At 41.8% G+C, this 22,623-nt stretch overlaps 1 protein-coding gene across 1 annotated transcript in view; it reads left to right on the forward strand.

The window, feature by feature from the left end:
- Window positions 1-22,623, forward strand: part of SMOC2 (SPARC related modular calcium binding 2) — a 148,024-nt gene that overhangs the window by 6,864 nt on the left and 118,537 nt on the right. The window lies entirely within an intron of this gene.

The following is a 22,623-nucleotide window of genomic DNA, read 5'->3' on the forward strand; positions in this document are numbered from 1 at the left end:
TTTGTGTTACCTTAAATTTGTTCTGAGGATGTAATAGTATACTTTCCTGTCTTTTAGGTGTTTGTTTTTAAACTGTATACAAATTAACTGTCATATATATGCTATAAATCTTTGGCTCTCTGTCCTAGTGCACCTAAAGAGTACTTACATGATAACAAAGAAAAATTCCATTGCTCTGAAATGCTTTCTTTATTTATGCCATGGCTGCATGCTGTATTTTACAGAATTTTAGGATACAATTGCTGCCATGAAGTGCTCACAGTCTTTTGTTCAGACTAGATTTATCATACATTTATGAATGTTCTGAACTTTGTTCAGTATTGAAGCAGGATACTGTCAGTGAATAAGCAGCGTAAATGCTCAGGAGAGGTCTGTACATTTTTTGAAATGAAAGTAATGTCAGATAAAGAATCATTTTAATGGTAATCAGGATGGACTCACTATGATCCATGTAGCAAGCTGCAGTACAGAGAAAACCTGCAGAATGCTGGCGTGCATGGATGTCAGGGAGGGAAGGCAATGACTCAGTTTCCTTATCTTTCTGTTGCTTTTATCTGGAGTAAAGTGGAGGAGTGGTGGAGTTTAGTCTGAGTAGAAGTCTGCCATTGAGTCTCATTACTACTTTGATGGGGTGGAAGAAGGGAGTGTGACATTTTGGTGGACACATTTAACCATATTTTAACCATAATATGACTATGTGAACAGAAATGCTGTTAAACAAGACCACGTGTCCTGAAGTATCACAAAGCACAAAGTGTGTGATCTGCCTGAGATCAAGATCATGGATTCTAGAGAATTGATTCCCAAACCTTTTTCTTTGCTGGGTGCTGCTCTTTACAGTGGCATTTTTCTGCTAATGGTAGAGCTTAGGATCTGAGACCCGTTTTTGGAGAATTTAAAGTGGAAATATGACATTGACAGCATGTCAGAAAGGCAGTGATATTAAAATGTGAGAATCTCTTCTCAGTGAGGCTGATACGTGTGTGCGGTGCTGGTTGCAGAGTGCTTGCCTTCATCCTGACTTTCTATAGGCATCCAAACACAATGGATTCCTATTTGGGACCACGAGGTGAACCTGCTGATCTTAAAAGCAGAGTTACTGTCAGAGGCAGGTATCGTAAGGACACGTTGGAGGTGGCTTCCGAACTGGCTCTGGTTCAGTTGCCCTAGTTAATGTATTTGTCCTCATGTCCATCTGCGTAGATGAAGAATTATTTAATGCATTTAATCACAGTATTTTAATCAGTTCTCCTTTACTTTAGCATCCACATTGATGCCACTTAGTGTAGCCAAAGGGGTGCCAGTGAAGCAGACCCAGGCTCTGTAAGGTTACATTTGTCAAGTGCTGTGGTCATTGTGTGCCACCTTTTTATGCCAATAGTGCTGTACAGCATTGCTCAAGGCCAGCGAGTAGCTGTCGTGTGGACTGATGGGCCTGTTAGAATGAAACATCACTGTAACAAGCGTCACTTTTTAAAGTAAAAATGTCTATCAAGTTAATGTAATCAAAAAAGTGAAACCTGGTCCCAGGCATGGTATGTTGTAACACATATTCTAAAGATATCTTTGTCCCCACAAGAGGATACAGAAATGAAAAAGACTGATGACAAAGACACTAAAGAAGGCTTTGAGTTGACCGTACATTTATGCATTAATAGATTATCTCTGGTCTGTAGGACGGCTTTCTTTTGCGAGGCAGTCATCAAAGACTTCAGAGACTTAAGCTAAAAAGCAGAGAGGGGGGTCTGTACAGATCTTTATCCACTTCTCCTCCTGTCCATTCCGTTGCAAATACAGTCTGGGGGCGTCCCGTGAGCAGCATCCTCAGGGTCAGGGAAGTCACCTGTCTTCTCTATGACACTTTAGGGATCCACCACGGGAGGGAGTGCAAGAGCAGCACGGTCTGCTCGGTCCCCTCTGGGAAGGGCTGAAACAAGGGAAACCCTTGTTTCTCTACCCCGCGGCGTAAGTCTGGAGGGGAGGAGGGGGAAAACTGGGGACCTTCGTTTTTCAGCACTTGCCACTCAGTTGCTCGTTAGATAGGCCCTCAAATGGGAAAAATCTCAATGAAAAGTCTCAACAGAAGCTACTGAAAGGTAGAATACAGTTATGTAAAAAGGAAGTGTCTTTAGTGACATGGCTTGCCTTGACATTAATTAACCGTTAGCACTGGTGAGAGCTCAGAGCAGGCTGATGTGGACAAGATGGAAAATATGGCCTAACAAATGAGCTGCTCTTGACTGTGGGACACCAGAAGAGGTTCAGCCTGTGTAAAGCGTATGGTCTGTTCATTTCAGTGCATGTATCCATGCTGTTTCTTTTTGCAACATTTATTACATGAATTCTGGTGAGCAAGACAAAACAAAGTGGACAACTTATTTTCCACACTGTATTTAATAGGATTATGTTTCAGACTGCGTCCTCCTGGGAAGGCGGTTTTCAAGCATGTCAAATTTTTGATGGATTTCAGCCTAAGTGGATTTAGTTGCAAATCTGAACTTTGAACAGCAGGTTTTATCTTTCCATCTTGTTTCCTCCTTGAAAGGTTCCATAAATTACATTTCTGAGAGAAAGGGAAAGATTTTTTGTAAGAAGTGTTCATTTGGTAAATTGCTCTTCTCTCTAAGTTTCTCCTTTCCAGGTGCTGAATGGCTCCCAGAGCAAAAGTTCTGTCGTTGCTTGGTGATGGACTTCCATTAGTTTGCAATAAAATTACAAGGCAATATTCATGCATTGACAGATAATTGATTTCTTTCTGAAGGAAAAATGGCAAAAAACAGAGCTCAAATGTCTATTTGTCTGCACTTAGTGCAGTTATTTTCTCCAGTGCAAAATGGGTATACAGTGCTGCTCTTCTGAAGTGTGAGTGTTTACATTTGATGCAAGACCCGGAGAGATGCAAGGCAATGAGGGAGTCAGATTTCCTACTAGATGGCAAACCAGATCTGACACCAACATGAAATGGCTGATAGAGATTGCTTTATGCATTAGAATGGCTCGTGGCAAACCCACTGAAGCACAGTAGACACAGCACTGTTGATTTGACAGAGTAACTGGTGAGATAATCACAGATTCACAATATGTGTAATATTGAGGTAAAACCAAAGAAAAGAGCTAGCAGAAACCCTCCTGACAGGAGCAAGCCCAGACGACCTCGAAGCTGACATCCTTTCTGATTCACAGTTTTGACTGGGCTGTCTGTGCCTTCTGCAGATTTTGCTTCAGCCTTCTTCTTCCCCATACAGTTAATCTTCCTTCATTAGTACATCTTCTTCCCCAGTGTTTACGTGCCTTGCCTATTTATAAGCTGTGAGCTCATTCAGTTTGTACCATGTTTTGGGCAAAAGAGCCTCATTCTTGGTTGGCCCTCTTGGTCTACCATTCTTATCAAGTTCAGTAATAAATAAATCTTGAATGACACCTGCTTACAGACAAGGCTGAACACAGATAATAGAGGGTATGTAAATAGTGGAGTCAATTAGGCAGTTGTGGCCACGATTTGGTTCTTTACATCATCCTCTCCATAGTATCCAAGCTGGCTACTTTGTATAGATTTGCCTGTCTTTTTTTTTTTTTTTTTTTTTTTTTTTTTCAACCTAGTCTACCTTTTGTAAAGAAATGGAGCAATGAATTCAGCTCTACAGGAAGAGATGAGCAAAAGGGTCTTTTCCCTGGTCTTGTCATGCTGCTGGCCAAAGGGGATCTGCATAGTGCAGAGGGCCAAGTGTCATCTACTTGGTATTTCCTGACTTGTGAGAGCTTAGTGTTTCAACCTTATCATTGCCCTAAAGCTGGGGTTCTCGGGCTGTGGTATGTGTTTCCTTTCATGGTGCAAAACTCTCTCCCCTAAAGAAAAAAAATCCTTGAACCAATGCAGTCTGGTCTTTCCTGCAATGAATAAAGAGGATGTTTGGATGTCTTTTACTATTTTAGCATGTCACTCGGCATGGAGCTGGAAGCTTTTATAACCACTGCCCTTCCCTACTTTTTCTGGAGGGAGAAAAGAAGATGAGTCTAGATGCATCATACTTCCATCCCATGGATGCAGATGAAAAAGCTGAGAGCTGGTCTTGCTGCTACATCCACCACCTTCTGAATGTACTCTTTTTCTGTAGCAGCAGCACTAAGAACCCTCTGGGAAACCTGGCCCAAAGGCTTTGTTCACAACCTCAAAGAGGTGTCAAGCATTATCAAGGAGCACAGATCTTCTTCCTGTAGGCTACCCGGGGCTTCAAAATGTTATCCACCAGCTGCAATAAATTCCCTAGATTGCCATCTCCTGTCTTAAGCCTACCCATGACAGTCATATATATGTATGCAGGGGTGGACTATATACATTCCCATGCAATGCTTTTCTTCCTTTTGTTTTCCAGTGATGATTGGAAAACCCTCATAAAAGCCTCAAGTTCCTTTGGGGTTAATAACCAGAATTTCAGATTTTTTTTTTTTTTCCTGAAGTTTATGCAATTTGGTCTGACCACTTTGATCTGATTTTTTTTTTTATTTGTTTGTTTCTGTGTTTAGGTCTAAGAAAGAGGATGATGTATAGAAGTTTAATGTTAGTTTTCATTTGACAAAATTTCTAAGTTGTTAAGTTTTGACTGTGTAGGAGATGCTGCAGGGCAGCTGTGTTCAGCAGTTGATAAACTTCTGTTATCTAAAGACTGAAAAGAACATCATCTCCCTTCAAATCTCAGATTAGGTCTACTTCAGGAACTGCCTCAGGCAATAGTTGATTCTATTTTAGTAGCTCCCTTGACTGTCATCCTAAATGGAGAGAGAAAAGAGTGAGCTTTTTTTGCTTAAATTGCTTATTATGACAGGAGCAATCACAAAGTTACACAGTTTCTCTCCTTGACACAAAAGTAAATTATTTCTTTAAAATTGCTATCCTGAGTCTTGTCTGCGCATCTGGGGGTGAGGAAACTCCTAAGTGAGATTCGTTTTACAACCATGCCAGGAAATCGTGCTCACTTAATACAAGTCAGAAGCAACCAGAAATGTTCAATGAAATTAGGTGGTTACAAATAGGACTAATCACATGTAAAAACTCATGATTTCCACCTGACAGCAATTAAAGCAGTGTCAGAGATGCAATGAAATTCCCTCAAGGGATCTTCATATAAACGAGTTAAACGTTAGAAGGAGCGTGCATGATGGATGGAAAAGCTTGAGAGAAATGACAGATCTATCAAAGCTGAAGGGAGTCACAGTTCATATTCTACAGCTATTTTGTGGTATGCAGGATGTCTCTCAGGAAGAGCCCCGCAGCTATCTGCTGTCAGCAGCTGCAAAGCAGGTGTGCGTGTGTGCCTGAGAGAGGCAGAAATAGATGCTTTCTATTTCTCGAACCTGATGTTTCATGTTCGAATATAGGTCAACACCTTTGAAAACTTTGTGATTATTTTTTTAAAGGTTCCATTTTTGCTAGAACACTACTGTTTGGTGGAGTGGCATTTAGAACTTGTTAACAAAGTATAATTGGATTTGATTACTTAATTTCATATCAGTTCTTTGTGACTGTAAAATGGCCTGAGGGCTGCATATGTCATATGCACACGTTTTGTGTCCTGCATTGTTTAAAAAGTGGTGGGATGTGTGCCAGGTGTCTGCAAGGCAGTTCAAATAGTGGAGCAGCATGGATGAGGGGAAGTGAGACAGTTTGCTCCCCTAGTACACCGTTTTGAGAGATCAGAAATGATTCTGCCTCACCATGCTACAGTCCTTCCTGATAAAGAAAGAGGTCATAACTGCAGCTTCTGTCCTGGACTTCTGGAATATCAGTGTGCTTTTGTACACTCTCATGGGATGTAGAGAGCAGAAATGCCTGAGACAGGCACTCGACAGAAGTAAGTTTGAAGGTCTCTGATTGTGTCATGGATGGAGGAGCTGCAGGTGCAGCTGTACATGGGTGCCAGAGGGTTTGTATGATGGCCATTCAGATATTCCTCACTCTTTATGACGGATGTGTCCAGCCTTCTCCACTAGATCCTCCTGAGTCCAGTGGGAGTTTGAGCAAAGCAAAGTTGCACATGTGTCTGTCCTCTTGACTCTAGAACAACTGAAACTTTATTTGCTCTCCTGAAAGGATTGAAGGAGAATAAACGTGTCTATGAATCCAAGCATGCAGAGGAGCTTGGAAATGATTGCATTATCTGAAACTGATACTGTCAATGAGTATGTTTGGATGTGAAGCCTCAGAGACATGATAAAATCTCTGTCAATCTGTACGTGTCTGGGTGGTGAGACTGTTCATACCCCTGCCCCTTGAATAAAACAGAGATATATTGCCAGCTTGTTGTACATACAGGTAGAAGGTCATCAACAGAAGGATACCACTGGGCATATACTGTAGAGAAGAATGACAAAAAAATCACTTTTCCCTACTCTCTGTTGCTACTGAGTGGTATTTACTTTCTTGAATCAACCTTGTCATCACATTTGTGTTTCTTACATACTGTTAGCAAATGCATGTGACTACAGAACTTAAAGTTCCACTGAAATAGCCACTAATTTGTGAAATAAAACTTGTTAAAATCCTGTCTACCTTTCACTCTGCAGGGCAAATATAGCTCACTCTCTTGATAGGAGGTTGGTAAGTTGGAGCTAAATCCCACATCCACCAAACCCATTATTACAAGACTGTCAGTTTAACGTTTTTTGTGAAAGTCTTTTGATCTTGGCAGCAAGGGGAAAATCTCTTGTGAGAGACAGCTATTCTTAAATGACATGCTGTCTGAAGGCTCCAAGAAGTGTTCTGGGAGCCAAAGATCGGCTGAAAGATACTTGAAAGTGGTGGAGGCATTGGCTCAGGTGGAATAGAAGAAATGAGCAGTACCTGGAAGAGACAGTAATCAAGGTCAACAGAACAGGGAGCTGTACTCATGCCAAAAGTGTGAAAGTGTGGGAAGAAAAAAGCTCGAGTCTCAGTTTCTTTTTCTTTTTCTTTTTCTTTTTCTTTTTCTTTTTCTTTTTCTTTTTCTTTTTCTTTTTCTTTTTCTTTTTCTTTTTCTTTTTCTTTTCTTTTTCTTTTTCTTTTTCTTTTTCTTTTTCTTTTTCTTTTTCTTTTTCTTTTTCTTTTTCTTTTTCTTTTTCTTTTTCTTTTTCTTTTTCTTTTCCTTTTTCTTTTTCTTTTTCTTTTTCCAAAACCGGTCCAGAAGTGTTTGAGAATTTTGTTGAAACTCCTTGTGCAGATTGCATATGAAAGCATACAATGTGGGAGTTTGTATTTTCAACAGCCAGCCTCTGACTTCGTAACTGTATAATGCATGAAACTAGTTAATGCTGTTATTTCAGTTAATGTGGCCAGTACTCCCTCATGTCCATTAACCTGAAGCTGTGAATGGTGCTAGGAAATGAAGGGTTGGTCTTTCAGTGAATGGGTCCCTTGCATTGTTGTTGCAGCACATTGATCAAGGTTTTAAGCTTTTTCTAGCCCAGAGATCTCTGCTGCTCACTGTTTTGCTTTCTCAAACAGCTGTTGACTATATGCTGTCTCTCAGATAGGCTTTTTTCTTCATCACGCTTTTCATGTCAAAAGGTGAACACCATTGCACTATTGCTATTTCATTTTCCAAATTGCATTAGGATCTGAGCCATGGGAATCCATTTGACTGTTATGGTGATGTTCAAATACACTGTAACTTGAGTCAAACACTCGGCAGATTTAGCCTGATGGACTGTGAATCCAGATGTTATTCTTCTTCTCCTCATCACCTAATAAAACACATACCCAGTACTTTGTTACCCTAGGGATAACTTATCAGTGGCACTCAGCTTCATTATGGACCCTTCCCTTACCCTGCGGAGGGTGGTGGATCAGTCTCCTGGAGAAGTGGAGTTCCACTGTACATAGTAGGTCATTTGGGAATGTGTCTGGGGACCCCTTCCTCCTAGAAAGTGTGTATTAGGGCTTGGGAACTAGTCCTGAAGCTCTGGTACTGGCCAAATTGGTGATAGTATGCCTATAATGCCTCTCAGAACCAGAGGAGATAGGTTTGATTCAAAAAAAAGTTGGGCAGATATTTCTACCTTATTCCTAGGTGACTGGTAAATCACTGCTGTGTTTTTGATTGACGGCTGAATCTAAGAACAAGCTCACATGTGAGGCACAGTTACGGTTGCCCAGTTACCTGCTTGTTTACCACTGTCTCTATGAAGCCTGATTCTTTAGGAGCCAGTGGAAACTGAGTTGGTAAAAAGGATGGTCCCTCACCTACTGAAAGAGCATTTGTGAAAGGCCAAAAAAGATATCAGCTATAAGATATACGACCTTATTGGCATCACGGAGACGTGGTGGGACGACTCCTATGACTGGAGTGTCAACATGGAGGGGTATAAGCTTTTTAGAAAGGACAGGAAGGGGAGACGAGGAGGGGGTGTCGCTCTCTACGTCAGCAACCGGCTGGAGTGCGTGGAGCTTTGCCTGGGGTTGGAGGAGGAGCTGACAGAGAGCTTATGGGTCAAGATTAGAGGACGGGGACGGATAGGCGATGTTACAGTAGGGGTCTGTTACAGGCCACCTGGCCAGGAGGACAGAGCAGATGAGGTGCTTTATAGCCAGCTAGAAGCAGCCTCGCGGTCACAAGCCCTGGTCCTCATGGGGGACTTCAACCACCCTGACATCTGTTGGAGAGACAATACGGCAGGGCACAGGCAGTCCAGGAGGTTCCTGGAATGCGTGGATGACAACTTCCTCCTGCAGGTGATAGAGGAGCCGACAAGGAGGGGTGCCATGCTCGACCTTGTGCCATGCTCGACCTTGTGCTCACCAACAGAGAGGGACTGGTGGGCGATGTGACACTTAAGGATAGCCTTGGCTGCAGTGACCACGACACGGTGGAGTTCAAGATCCATGGGGCAGCAAGGAAACTATACAGCAAGCTCTGTGCCCTAGACTTCAGGAAGGCGGACTTCGGCCTCTTCAAGGACCTGATGGGCAAAGTGCCATGGGAGGCGGCCCTGGAGGGATGAGGGGCCCAGGAAAGTTGGTCCACATTCAAGGAGCACCTCCTCCAAGCTCAGCAGAGGTGCATCCCGATGAAGAACAAGTCGGGCAAAAAGACCAGGAAGCCCCCGTGGATGAGCAAGGAGCTCCTGGACCAACTGAAAATGAAGAGGTTAGCCTACAGAGGGTGGAAGCGGAGACAGGTAGCCTGGGAGGAATACAGAGAAGCTGTACGAGTGACCAGGGATCAAGTAAGGAAGGCTAAAGCCCTGAAGGAATTGAATTTGGCAAGGGATATAAAAAGCAATAAGAAAAGCTTCTATAGGTATGTAGGGGACAAAAGGAAGTCCAAGGAGAACGTAGGCCCCCTCCGGAAGGATACTGGTGCTCTGGTTACCCGGGACATAGAGAAGGCTGAGGTACTCAATGACTTTTTCGCCTCAGTTTTCACTGATAAAGCCTCTTGTCTTACTGCCCAAGCTGTGGAAAGAACTAGCAGGGACTGTGAGGATGAACCACCACCCACTGTACTTGAAGAGCAGGTTCGGGAACATCTGAGGAACTTGAAGGTGCACAAGTCCATGGGACCTGATGAGATCCATCCGCGGGTCCTGAAGGAACTGGCGGATGAAGTTGCCAAGCCACTGGCTATTGTATTTGAGAAGTCGTGGCGGTCTGGCAAGGTCCCCGATGACTGGAAGAGAGGGAACATAACCCCCATATTTAAAAAGGGGAACAAGGAGGACCCGGGCAACTACAGGCCGGTCAGCCTCACCTCTGTGCCTGGCAAGGTCATGGAGCAGATTCTCCTGGGAACCATGCTAAGGCACATGGAGAGCAAGGAGGTGGTGGGTAACAGCCAACATGGCTTCACCAAAGGCAGATCGTGCCTGACCAACTTGGTGGCCTTTTATGATGGGGTGACAGCATCGGTGGACAAGGGTCGACCAATGGATATCATCTACCTGGACTTGTGCAAAGCTTTTGACACTGTCCCGCACGACATTCTTCTCTCTAAACTAGAGAGGCATGGGTTTGATGGATGGACCACTCGGTGGATAAGGAATTGGCTCAATGGCCGCACTCAGAGAGTAGTGGTCAACGGCTCAATGTCCAAGTGGAGACCGGTCACGAGTGGCGTCCCTCAGGGGTCCGTGTTGGGCCCGGCCCTCTTCAACATCTTTGTCGGTGACGTGGACAGTGGCATGGAGTGCACCCTCAGCAAGTTCGCTGATGACACCAAGCTGTGTGGTGCCGTCGACACGCTGGAAGGGAGGGATGCCATCCAGAGGGACCTCGACAGGCTGGAGAGGTGGGCCCGTGTCAACCTCATGAAGTTCAACCAGGCCAAATGCAAGGTCCTACATCTGGGTCGTGGCAATCCCAGGCACAAATACAGACTGGGCGGAGAATGGATCGAGAGCAGCCCTGAGGAGAAGGACTTGGGAGTACTGGTGGACGAGAAGCTCAATATGAGCCGGCAATGTGCTCTTGCGGCCCAGAAGGCCAACCGCGTCCTGGGCTGCATCAAGAGGAGCGTGGCCAGTAGGTCGAGAGAGGTGATTCTTCCCCTCCACTCTGCCCTCGTGAGACCTCACCTGGAGTACTGCGTCCAGTTCTGGAGCCCCCAACATAAGAAGGACATGGACCAGTTGGAGAGGGTCCAGAGGAGGGCCACGAAGATGATAAGAGGGCTGGAGCACCTTTCCTATGAGGACAGGCTGAAAGAGTTGGGGCTGTTCAGCCTGGAGAAGAGGAGGCTCCGGGGTGACCTTATAGCGGTCTTCCAGTACCTCAAGGGGGCCTACAGGAAAGATGGGGAGAGGCTGTTCAGGAGGGCCAGTTGTGATAGGACAAGGGGTAATGGTTTTAAAATAGAGGGAGGTAGATTCAGATTGGATATTAGGAAAAAATTTTTTACCATGAGAGTTGTAGAACACTGGAACAGGTTGCCCAGAGAGGTGGTGGATGCTCCGTCCCTGGAGACGTTCAAGGCCAGGTTGGACGAGGCCCTGAGCAACCTGATCTAGTTGGAGATATCCCTGTTCCTTGCAGGGGGGTTGGACTAGATGACCTTTGAAGGTCCCTTCCAGCCCTAACCATTCTATGATTCTATGATTCTAAGATAGGCTGAAAAAATAGGTAGAGAAGAGTCACATATATCCAAAGATAGGGTGCATATATATTCGAAGGATGAAAAAAGAAAAGCACAAGAGAAGAATGTTTTAATCAGCATCATATACAAGATAGCTATCTAGCTCCAGGCAGTCTAGAGAAAATGCTCCCCTCTTGCCCAAGTCATGTACATGCCTGTACTGACTCCTTTGGTGATTTTTTTTTTTTTAAACTAATTTCCTTTTTTTTTTAATGGATAGATGGCTTTTCATTACTTAAGTTTTAAAAACAGTTGTTATCAATAGCAAAACAAGTGAAACCTCTGCTAGCCAATCTGATTAGCTGAATGGCTAAATATTTTCTTTCGTGATAAGAATTGTGGAAGCAAAGCTACAAGTGATTAAAAACGATATTAGCATAAAGAGGGAAGGAATGAAGAAATTTGGGCAAATTTTTTATAAGTTTTCTTGAAAGGCAATTTGCCTGTGAAATGTTGCATTTTTAAAGAAAACATTTCTTAACAGCTCTTTTGTTTGAAAGTTTTCTATAAACTTTGTGGGTTTTATTGAAATCCTGGGTTTATATTGCTGATGTTCTTAAAGAGATTGAGAACTAGGCATTATTGTGCTCTAGAAACGTGTGGTAATGCAAAGGAGTTGTGTTTCCTAAAAGAGCTGAGAGAAGATAAAAGTGCAGGAAATCTAGCCATTTTTAAGTAGAAGATGCTTTTAATTGGAAGGAACTTCAAGCAGCTGTAGTATTTCATGCATAGTGTAACATGGATGCAACTACAGGTTACTATAGTTACGTGTATAGGTTTGTGGTATATCAGTAACCATAGCTAACCTGGAGCTTATACATTTTTAATAGTTTCATGAACTGAGTCCACTTCTGTGAACCTTTTCTAACCTGAAAGGTATTCTGCAAAATTTGCAAACTCTTCAACATCTCTGATTTAGCTCCTTGTTAGCTAGCGATCACACCATCTTATTTCAATATTGAAGACAATATAGCAGTACTTAGTGTTGCTTTTTTTTTTTTTGGCAATTACCCTTTTTCCTTTTGAGAATTCCTCTACCATTTTTAAGATGAGAATATACATTCTGATAAAAGATTTGGCGTATATCAAAGACATGGCTCATTTAAAAACTGGTATATCGAGCTGTCTTCATAAATCCATAGCTTCAATACAGAGTGGCAAAAATGTCCAAGGATTTTGCAGATTTTACGAAATATTTTTCAGCCTTGAAATAGCCTATACAACCAGGCTCTATTCATGAAACATTTAAAGGCATAATAAATACTGTTTAATTGTTGTGTCAATACAGGAATATCTCTCAGGTACATGTAAAGTATGGGCAAAATTGACATCTGAATTTTGAATCATTATTTAGCATGAAAAGAGACTGAGATAATACAGGTCAAGTTGTTGATTGTTACTTTTGCTAACTTTGTTTCTGACCAGGCATATTAAAATCTTCACAGACAGCTTCAGATTTACCCCTGCGTAAGTAGGGAAAAAAAAATTATCTTTATATAGCTATCATCAAATATAAACTCTTATAACATAAAAGCATTTTATCTGTTTCATACTCGCCGTCGTCTTTGCATGGCAAATAAGATCATCTATAGAAGTTTAAAGATGTGATTTGGGGAATGTCTCCAAAGACGCATTCTTCAAACATGCCTTTGAAAAATCCCAAGCTGTTTAATTTATGTATTTTTAAAGGTATCTTTAGTGTTATATAGAAAATTACATTTCAGGTTGCTTGTTTCAATGGGTAAGCACAGTTTCTTTACATTTATATCACTTGCATTATCTTAGTGTCACAGTGACCTTACTCTTACCAAAATCTTTAGTGTCAAAATAGTCCAATCTTATGTCTTTTCTAATTACCCTAATTACCCAATGTCAAAACATCCCTGTAACCCAGTCTAAATACATTTGAATCCAACAAATTAGCACATGTAAGGCTTTTCTTCTCATATTATTCAATTAAAAATGATTTCCCCTTCTTCAGTCCAAAGCAAATCATTACACATCCCTCTCGGGGGACCAATTCCTTTCTACTTGAACCACTACAACTGCCAAAAACCTCTTAATATGGTAAAAAATGTAATGCAAAAGGCAAGCAGTCTGCATTAGAGCGTCAGGCACTGTGAGGACCAGGGAGTGGGAGCGGTAAGGGCTTCCTGTGGGCAGCCAGAGCCCGTCCCACCTCCCAACCAGGAGCAGGGCAGCCATGGGAGCCTGGAGCAGCCTTAACCCTGGGCATCGGGCACCTCCCTGGTGATGGCTGGTGGGAAGTCACTCATAGGCTGGGGTCTGGGTCTGGATGAGCAGAGCCCATGGTGAAGCTGCAATGTGGTGGGAGCAGTGGATCAGGCAGAGGGCAAGCAGCAAGGATTTAGCCTAAAAGCAGTTCCCATGGGTGGGGGCAAAACCCAGCTGGGTTGTCCCCTCTCCAGCATTGTCTGGGATCCTCTTCCCAGGGACACCAGGGGAAAGGGGCTGCCCGCAGCCGTACTGTCTCTCTGTTGATCCTGAGCCCAGGCAGCCAAACCTTTATGAAGGGCATGCTCTCAGAACCTGTACATGGAGATCCACCATCATGTTTAAGTACAACAATCCAGAATGCACCCTAAAAAGTAGCTGTATAATCTGCAAAGTAATTCTTCCAAAGAAAAATCATTTTTGATCTGGGAAAGGTGATAGAAACCAGCTTAAGTCAAGCAAAGGCCAAGTTGTTGTTTCCAGTTTTACAGGACAGAAATTGTGTTGGTTGGTGGCAGTGTAAGAATTCTAGTTTGTGTTGTGTAGCTTTGTACTTTGTATAAGACAGATTTTATAGCTTTAAATGGCTATGAAATGCACAGGCAATAGAGAAAATAAACCTCTGATTTGATCACATATGTTCTGCTGAAGTTGGTTTGTTATTCATGAGTGAAGACTTTTCCCTCAGAGGAGAATTACAAACAAGAAGCTCGCACAATACCAAACCTAAGGAGCTCATCATCTCCTAAGTAATGAAAACAGAGACCAGTCTGAAGGGAGAATCTGGGGAAAACTGTAGAAAAATGCGACCATCTGTATAGAGGACTGCCTCAAACAGACTGCGGAAGCAGTGTACGTCCAGCAGTCTTACACCTGATCACCAACTATGTCTAGGGAGCACTGGTCTTTGAAGGTTCCCACATCATATTGAATATTTTTTGCGAGACAGCTGTTACGAGACTGTTGACCACTCATCTGACATGATAGCCAGCATGCAGATAAAGTTCCCCCATCCACAATCTCCTCGGGTGTGAGCTGGAACAAGCTTTAACAGGAAATGAATAAGTTGCTTTCCACATTGCTTTCCCTGTTTTCCACACCATATAAACTGAGGAGTGTAAGTAAACCTTGTGAAAGCATGGGTAGGCTGCCAGAGACAGAAGCTGCAGAGGGGACATGTCCCTGTCTGTCTGTGTGCATGCCTGTGTATGTCCGTACAGGTGAAGGAAGCAGGATGAGTGCTTTGTAATTCTTTCTCCACTGCACAGCTAAGTATTGTGCAAACACTCCTGAGTTGTAGGAGATCACACAGCTCAGCATAACGGTGTTGTCATTGCACAGTGCCGAAGCTACTATGGCTTTCAGAGCCATGCAACATTGAGTAAATATACCCATCTACATCAACACTAATGTGGCAGTACAGTTCTCCACCAGGCAGTGCAGGGATGCCATAGATTACTATGCTTGTAATTATGGGATACGTTTTTCAATGTTTTCAAATTTCAGAAGACAAACAGAATAAGCAACTTACAGGTAACTAACAGACCTGTGACTTGCCTTCAAATGTTCAGCCCAGAAGTGCCTTAGTGAAATCAGTTTCTGTTATCTTGCAAGGTCTGGTCAGAAATAGCTGTGGGACCATAAGAACTGATCTCATGTTGACGAAAGATCAAATTTCATGCCTTGTATTTGCAGTTATGAAACAAAAGGTGCTTGCCAGCATCAGCTTTTCTGACACAACAAGAAAACCCTGAAATACAATTCCTCCTCCCTGAAGATAGAAACAAAGAAACGAGTATCCATTTTTCTTTTCTTGCTCTAACAAATCATCTAACAAATCACTGCTTTTACGTTCTTACTTCACCATATCAGAATTTTTTTCTGGACTTTAGGAGAAACCTTTACACTGAAAGCATTTGCAAAGTAATTTGTGTTAATGTCATATCTGGCCATAAGGGTGGACACTAAATCAGACTCAGTTTCAGGACTTGTTGAAGATTGTCCAGTCATAGTTGATATCTCTTAGATCACTTTGAATTAGTAAAATGATAGGAAGAAATCTTACAGTTGTCTTGGAAATTTGCATTGCTGTTTTTTTTTTGCTACAGAGGCTCGTTTGACCTCCTTCGATGTCTTTCTTGGATATAGGCATTAGCTCATGAAATGATTAAAGGTTTTGTACAGGACCTACTTGGTAAGAGTATATGTGAGGACAAAATTGGATCAGTAAGTCTTATCTGTCTTCACAATAAGTGTATTAAACTTGAGTGATCCATCCAGTTCCTCACTGAGATTCTCTTTAAGAGGTGCCTATTTTGTCACCTCATTGCAGTAGCCTTATTTTTTAACAGTGTAGTTAGAGCTGTACCTTTTTTTGAACACACGCTTTTGGGTAGCATGTCAAATGGAGTGATGACACAGGTTTAATGAGGGAAAGGAGGAATAAAAGGAATAAAACCTATTTCCCATTTACATAAGCCCCATTTCATGGAGATCTGCTGCAGCTGTGCAACTAGCTAGCCCCTCCCCCCGGGCCTTTTATAGCTGGTGGTGCCAGGGAGCCTGATGTATTAGCTTGGGAGGGGTCTGGGTGACCTGTTGGTAGAGCTGTGGTATAAGAAGGGTCTAGTCTATTAATGTGTGTTTGGCTAAATACTCTGTGGGGCATTGGCTCTCAGCTGCTGTTTTGTACAGTGCTGCTGATGACAGGACAGACTGGGATTTCTCAGGTAGGCTTTCAATGGGTTGTTTCTCTGTGACTGGTGGTTTATATCTGCTGTGGGAACAGCTTCTTTTGGTGCCAGCACCACTGGGCAGTGATTGTTACCTAAATAATCAAGGCAATATTTGGTATGTTATGGTTTGAACTAAGTGTTCAGGCTAGAAACAAAATCTAGCAGAGTGACCATGTTTAATGAAGGCTGTCATTAAGGTGGTGGCTCTTCTCAAGGTGACTTTAAAATAATTCTTTGCCTAACTGTAAAGCAATGCTTGCCCTCCCTTTGCTCTCCAGAGCTGGAAGCAACTTGGCTACTGCAGCTCTGAACAGGAGTAGTCTCCTGTTCCTCCTGTACTTTGTATGCCTTCTGTAGGTGCTGTTTATGATCTGTTGTACAGCACTAGCAAACTGTAATTCAGGAAACAGTTTAACATGTCAGCTCAAGGTGGCAACAGGGAGGGAATCCGGAGGGTCAAAAAATCATAGTGTTTCTATCCTGCAGGAATCTTGAAAGTGTAGATTGATATTCTGTCTAGGAATTAAACTCTTTCTTCTCATGATGCCATCCAGTATCTTTCAGGCCCTTTACCATGCAGTGGTCTCTCTGAGGAGAATATCAGTTTTGGTGGTCTCAGTCGTGTCTTTGCTGTCATTACTGTACAAGCATTGAGAAGTTATTTGAGCATGCGGCTACAGCCTGAGCTCTTCTTGCTTTGTGCTACCTAAAGGGAAGGCCTCTCATGCAGTGAGGTTTTGGAGAGGGGCAGCTCCTTTCACAGAAGCATTGCAGCCACCTCCATGCCCTGTCCTGTTCACATCTATGTGTGAGGTAAGACTTTCTCAAGCGTAAGGTTGTGAAACTCCTGGAAGTGCTGTTGTGAGGTGGTCTGTGTACCCCTGTATGGCAGCAGTGGTGTTGAGGATGCTGCTCAGCTGTGTTGATTGGTGTGGTAAAACCTGGTGGAGGGAGATGTTGAAATCCTGCTTGTGGAATGTGGAGGAGACATGTGAATTAGTTGGAAAGAATTATTGAGAAGCATCCCATCATCTCAGGGACTTCCATACGAAGTACCTCTGTCAAACTGTTTTGGTCTAGAGGTGGCAGAAGCCTGTGTCTATCTGGCAGGAGCAACTGAGAATTTCTCCACCTCTTTGTCTAGAGGAAACTGAAATTCTTCAACCTTGCCTTTTTGGTTTAGATAATCTGAGCATAAAGCTCTACTGCCCATGTAGTCTTCTCTCAGGTGGAGCAATGGGGTGGAGGAGAGGATTTGTTAGGCAGGTAACTGTGTCACTCAAGTCGAGCAACCATCAGGAAAATCTTCTATGGTGGGAAGGTGAAAAAGACCATGGAGCTGAACTTTAAGATGGACTTGATGCCAGCTTGAACGCCACAACACAACCTTGGTGCTCGGAGCTTTGCAGTTCTTCTCAGAAGATGGAATTTTCCCCCACTAGCACTGTGTGGGATTCATACCACAACTTCATGGTTGGAGGACTAAATGTCACCTCCCTTTCTGGAGATGATGGGAAGGGGAGCATGTGAAGAATGTCGAAAAGATGTTCCCTAAACCACATAGTAGAAACAGTGGAAAAAGGAAGAGTTACAGCTCAAGCCATTATATCCCCTGTGTATGTTTCTGTGAGTTCACTCAAAATTGCTGTGGGCACAATGCCAATATTGTTAGCCTAAGCTACTGCTGTGTATTTAAGTTACATAGTCCTTATTGAATACTGGGGCATCCTGTGGCAGTGAATTTGCAGCACATCTCCCCAAAGGAACTCTGAGGAATTCTGCTGAATGCCATCCCTGCTACACCCCTCAAGCCATCCACTTTTTATTTTACTGTTGTGATAAAAGCTGCTGTATATGTATGTTAGATAACATGAGGAAAGTTAGTTATTCCCTATTATAGCAGTGACTCTTTATTCAAATGGAAGTAGTTGCACAGCTGCAACTTGGAGGAGTTTGATCTATAGTATTTACAGATGGGATCACAGTGATGGCTTAGCAACATTTGCTATTTATTTTGTCTTCTGTGAGATGCTGCTGTGTTTAGTGATGATAAGCAGTGTTCCTTAGTGATTCCTGATGTGCCCGTATTATTCAGCTAGTAGTCAAACCATTCAACTACAAGGATGAAACTAAAATAATTAAAATGTCCTAGAAGATCCTATATTAAATAGGGACTTTCACCAGAGGAAAAAAGGTACAATATTCTATAGTGTCTGTGGATGAAGTATGCACCTCTCCTGAAAGGAAGAGAGGTAACACTTTCCTGTCTGTGCTTGTTTTAGGATTGGGAGAATAAATGCTACTGAAGGTTATATTAAAAATGGGTCCTTGGGAAAGTTCATCAGCCTCTTCAGTTTTCTTGTCTGTTAATGACAGAGGAGATCCTCAACCAACCGGCTCTTGAAAACATGAAGATATTTGAGAAGAAAGGCACTATTGTTAACAGCATTTTACTGACTCCTGTAAACTGGATTGAGTTTGCTAGTTCAGAAAAACACTAAGATTGAGGCCATGGAGCTTTTCTATTAATAGAATCTAAAAAGGATAAAACACAGGATAAAGTAGTAAATTGTTTCTTAGTCTCTTAGGCTGCTAGGAAATTGCTGAAGCTGAGCATTTTAAGCAGAAATTCTATTACCTGCACTAAAACACACCAACTGAAATGCTGTAATATAGTTTAAGTAATTTACAGCTTCTCTGGGTAGGCTTACAGTTCATAAAAATCCCAGGTGATGCCTGGGTCTTAGAAATAACAAACTGCAAAATAAAGGCAAAGAAGGTTTTATTATGAGTTATTAGAAGAGCAAAAGTAGATGAGGATGCCTTTCTGTGCTGAATCTACAGTTCAGAGAAGGTTTAAATCTTGAATTGAAATGATGTATGGTTCATTATATTCAGGTCTGGTTTTCTGCAGGTGCAGTGTGTTGCTAATGCTTTTCACTATTAAATGTAACAAGTAGCCATTGGTTGGGGCAAAACTCCTGGGACATTGATGTCACCTGGAAACTTTCAACTCCTCATCTTGGAAAGAAATGATTTTGAGTTACCAGTGTTTGTTTATCTTTTGTTTATTCCAATTAACGTGACTCATGAACACACTGACTGATCTAGCCTAATGACTTACGCTTTAGGGAGTCAAATGTAAAACACAAGCTGCAAATCTCTCTAACTGTATCTGGTATGAGGTTATTTCCATTGAGACGAGCACAGTGTGGGGAAGATTGTCAGCTTACTAGAAGAAAATAACCCTCTGGTGCTGGGCATTTTAAGTACTGCTGATCTGAATTATGTAAATTGCAAGAAAAAGCAATAGCTGCACGTACTCATGTAGTTTACAATGGCTTTGTTACGGTGTCCAAAACCCAGAATTAAAATAAAAACTGAAATGAATCAGTTATTTGGAAAAATATTTTCCCAATGTATTGAATTCTTTCACTTTGACAAATTATCTTCTCTAATGACAAATAGCCAAAAAGACCTTTAACGTTTAGACAGAGATGGGTCTTCTGAGTCTAACAGGTAGCTGTGGTGTATAAAACTCTTCACACAGGGTAACACAGCTGGACTATTCCACTTCACAGTTGTGTTTTTGCAGATGGCACACTGATAGTTTTTGAAAAAATTGTGTTTTGTGCCCATCAGTCACAGACATAGCTGGGACTCCAGTTCCCTGGTCCTCCGAGTCACAATAGAAGACCATAGAAATTTTTGTTCAGTCAATTACTCTTAATGTGTGAATTCATTACTGTAGCTTTATTTACATGAAAGCAGTTAAGAGTCTCCTGTCTGTGCCAGAGTGAAGAATTGTTGCAGACATGTTTGGGTTTTCATAAGAAATGCTTATCCCCCTTAAATGCAGGAAGAAAATTCCAAGCAGCCAGAGGTCAGAAAAATCAAAATCAACTACTTCCAGAAGCCTGTATTTTATCTGTGTGTGTTCTTAAGATACAGCTGAGCTGACAAAAGGTTGCTTGGTCTTCTTGGAAGCAGTTGATGTTTTCCTGGTTATTTCAGTATTGACTTGAAGTTTTTCATCAAGATCCAAGTGTTACTTGCAGTAATGAATCAAATATAGGTGAATTTTCCCACTGCTGCCTAATGGAGACAAATTTGCTTCCTACTTTCTAACTACCTGTTTGAAGAAAAAGTACTGATAATTTAGTTTACTGAATGCACTCTCTGGATAAAGCAATACCTTCCCTCCCTGCTCCCATAATAAACAATCTATTCTTTAATGGAACTGAACAACAGCATACCGAAGTCACTGAAATAATCTATTTTATATAAAATCTGACTTCGTATGCTTTTCTTGTATTTAATATAAGAATCGCAGTATGAGCACTAGTAAAGGAAATTTCCCATACACTTGCTTGGCAATGTGACCTTGACTCAGGTATCCTCCAGCTGAAATAGTTTAATCCCTAAATCCTTCCAGGCTCAGAGTTTTTTAGTGAGGGACTCAAAAGGGTGACTGTAGGAAAGCATATGGTTTGTATGTAAAAAAAAATCCAAACCCAAGCACCCCAAACCCAAAAACTACCAGCAAACTTCTAATTTCACACATAAGCTAATGTTGAAGAGGTAGATAAGTATGGAGATACACAGATAAGCAGGCTGATGTATCAAAATCCCCTATTTAAACAAAAACACCAAAGCAGTCTTCCCAACTTGTGAAAGCATTGAGTTTGCTGCTACAAAAGCAGACAAAAACATCTAGATGTGACAGATGTTGCAGTATGGGTCACTCTGAGGCATCAGAGTTAATCTGTGGATGTTTGGAAACAAGTACAGCTTTCATAGTTTTCTTTTAATGAATGGTGTCACTGTTGATATGGAGACTCATAAAACCGTGCTTCTGTTCACTCTCTTCATGTTTACTGCTCAGGTGCAGTAAGAGGCATAACACTACTTGGTTTTGATTAAAAGACATAGTTTTGTCATATAAGATCGTTCAGCTGGGACTGACAAAAATCAGTTCATGTCCTTGTAAGTGGTACTGTTTTTTCTGTCTGGCATGAGGTTAGGGATCTGAGATCTGCTTTGGAGGTTGCTGTCTTACCCGCAGACACTTGTTCCTTTTGCTGCCCCAGGGAAATCTATGGAAATGGTGTAAGCAGCTGGGTGGGAGCAAGTGGGCAGGATAGTCTTACACTGGGAAAAGATGAAATACTGATCAATTGTGAAAATGTTGTGTTGAGAAGGCTGGCGTCTAGTAACTGTAAGTACTACCATCCAGCATAGAGCTTGAATTTTGCATTTTTGTTCTTTGGTACTGCTTGCTGAAGAAGAGGATCTGAAGCTGTCTGACTACAGTACTATGAAAACTTGTGAAATGACTGGATTGTCATAGCTCAGAGTGAAAGGAGAAGCGAAGGCTTATTCTGCATATTACTGATATTTCTGAAGTGTCAACTTGGTTGGCAGCATATACCACCTCTGAGAGAAAACATCTGCAGCTGGAGTCAGTAGACCTTTAACTTAATTGGAAAGCACTTTCTCAAACTTGGGATTCCCGGCCTAAACTCTAGGAAAGAAACCTCTTTCCCACAACTAACTGCATAGTTGACATATTTTGGTTTGGGCACTGATTCTCAAGAGTGGGAAGATGAGTTCATTTTATTACTGGATTAATGACTTTTTATACAACCAGATTCAGTATATACATTTTAAAAATGCACACTTTCAAATTCAGAAAAATATTAGGCTGTTAGCAAAGGAAGTATTAAGAGTGTACATATTCGTAGATGGGTCACGCCTGTTGTCATTCATACTACTGAGTATGTAAATCCATCTGATAAAACCACCTTTCTTTTTAAAAGCTGAATCTTATTTGTGTTTTGAATATTTCTAACTTCAGCTTCAAGTTATTGGATCTTTGCCTTTGCTGGAAGTTAAGGCAGACCCCTTGAATGAGGAAGGTATTTTTCTCATTTAATACCTTCTGTAAATTTATTTGCATTTCAAGTGTTTTCAGAATAGATAAGTTCTGCTTTCTAATGTGTAAGTGATCAACGATTTGTCCTATGGAAGGAAATGAGATTGCTGCTGTTAATGACATTAACAGAGTTCAGTCCCTCCCACAAATATTTGAGCAAGGAAACAGCTGAGGTTCATGGATAATCTTCTTAGAAATAGAGTTCTAACTTTAAGCAGAAACTGGATTTGGAGTCATAGCAATTTTTTCATTCTGAAAATTGTTGGGTTCTCTCATAGATGTTCCTACTCCTTAACTCTGGAGTGAGTTCTTCTAATTATCACATATTTGCTGATATAGCAAATTAATGTTTGCATCTGAGTCATGGACAATGGAAATCATAATTTCAATGAAATATCAAGTTGGCACTTGCCTGTTAACGTGTTTATTTTCCATGGTTCTTTTTTGTTCTAGATCAGTACTCATTAGTGTTCATGGTCCGCAACTTAGTTTATCAGTTACCACGAAGCCTGTGAAATCCAAAATAGGTGCTGATCTATTCAACATGATATCTTAGTTAAAATCACAGCAAATTCCGAATTGCTACAATTTATATAGACAAGGATCTGAATCAAAA

The sequence above is a fragment of the Tauraco erythrolophus genome, chromosome 2 (genome assembly GCF_009769465.1).
Source record: "Tauraco erythrolophus isolate bTauEry1 chromosome 2, bTauEry1.pri, whole genome shotgun sequence".
Taxonomy (NCBI): domain Eukaryota; kingdom Metazoa; phylum Chordata; class Aves; order Musophagiformes; family Musophagidae; genus Tauraco; species Tauraco erythrolophus.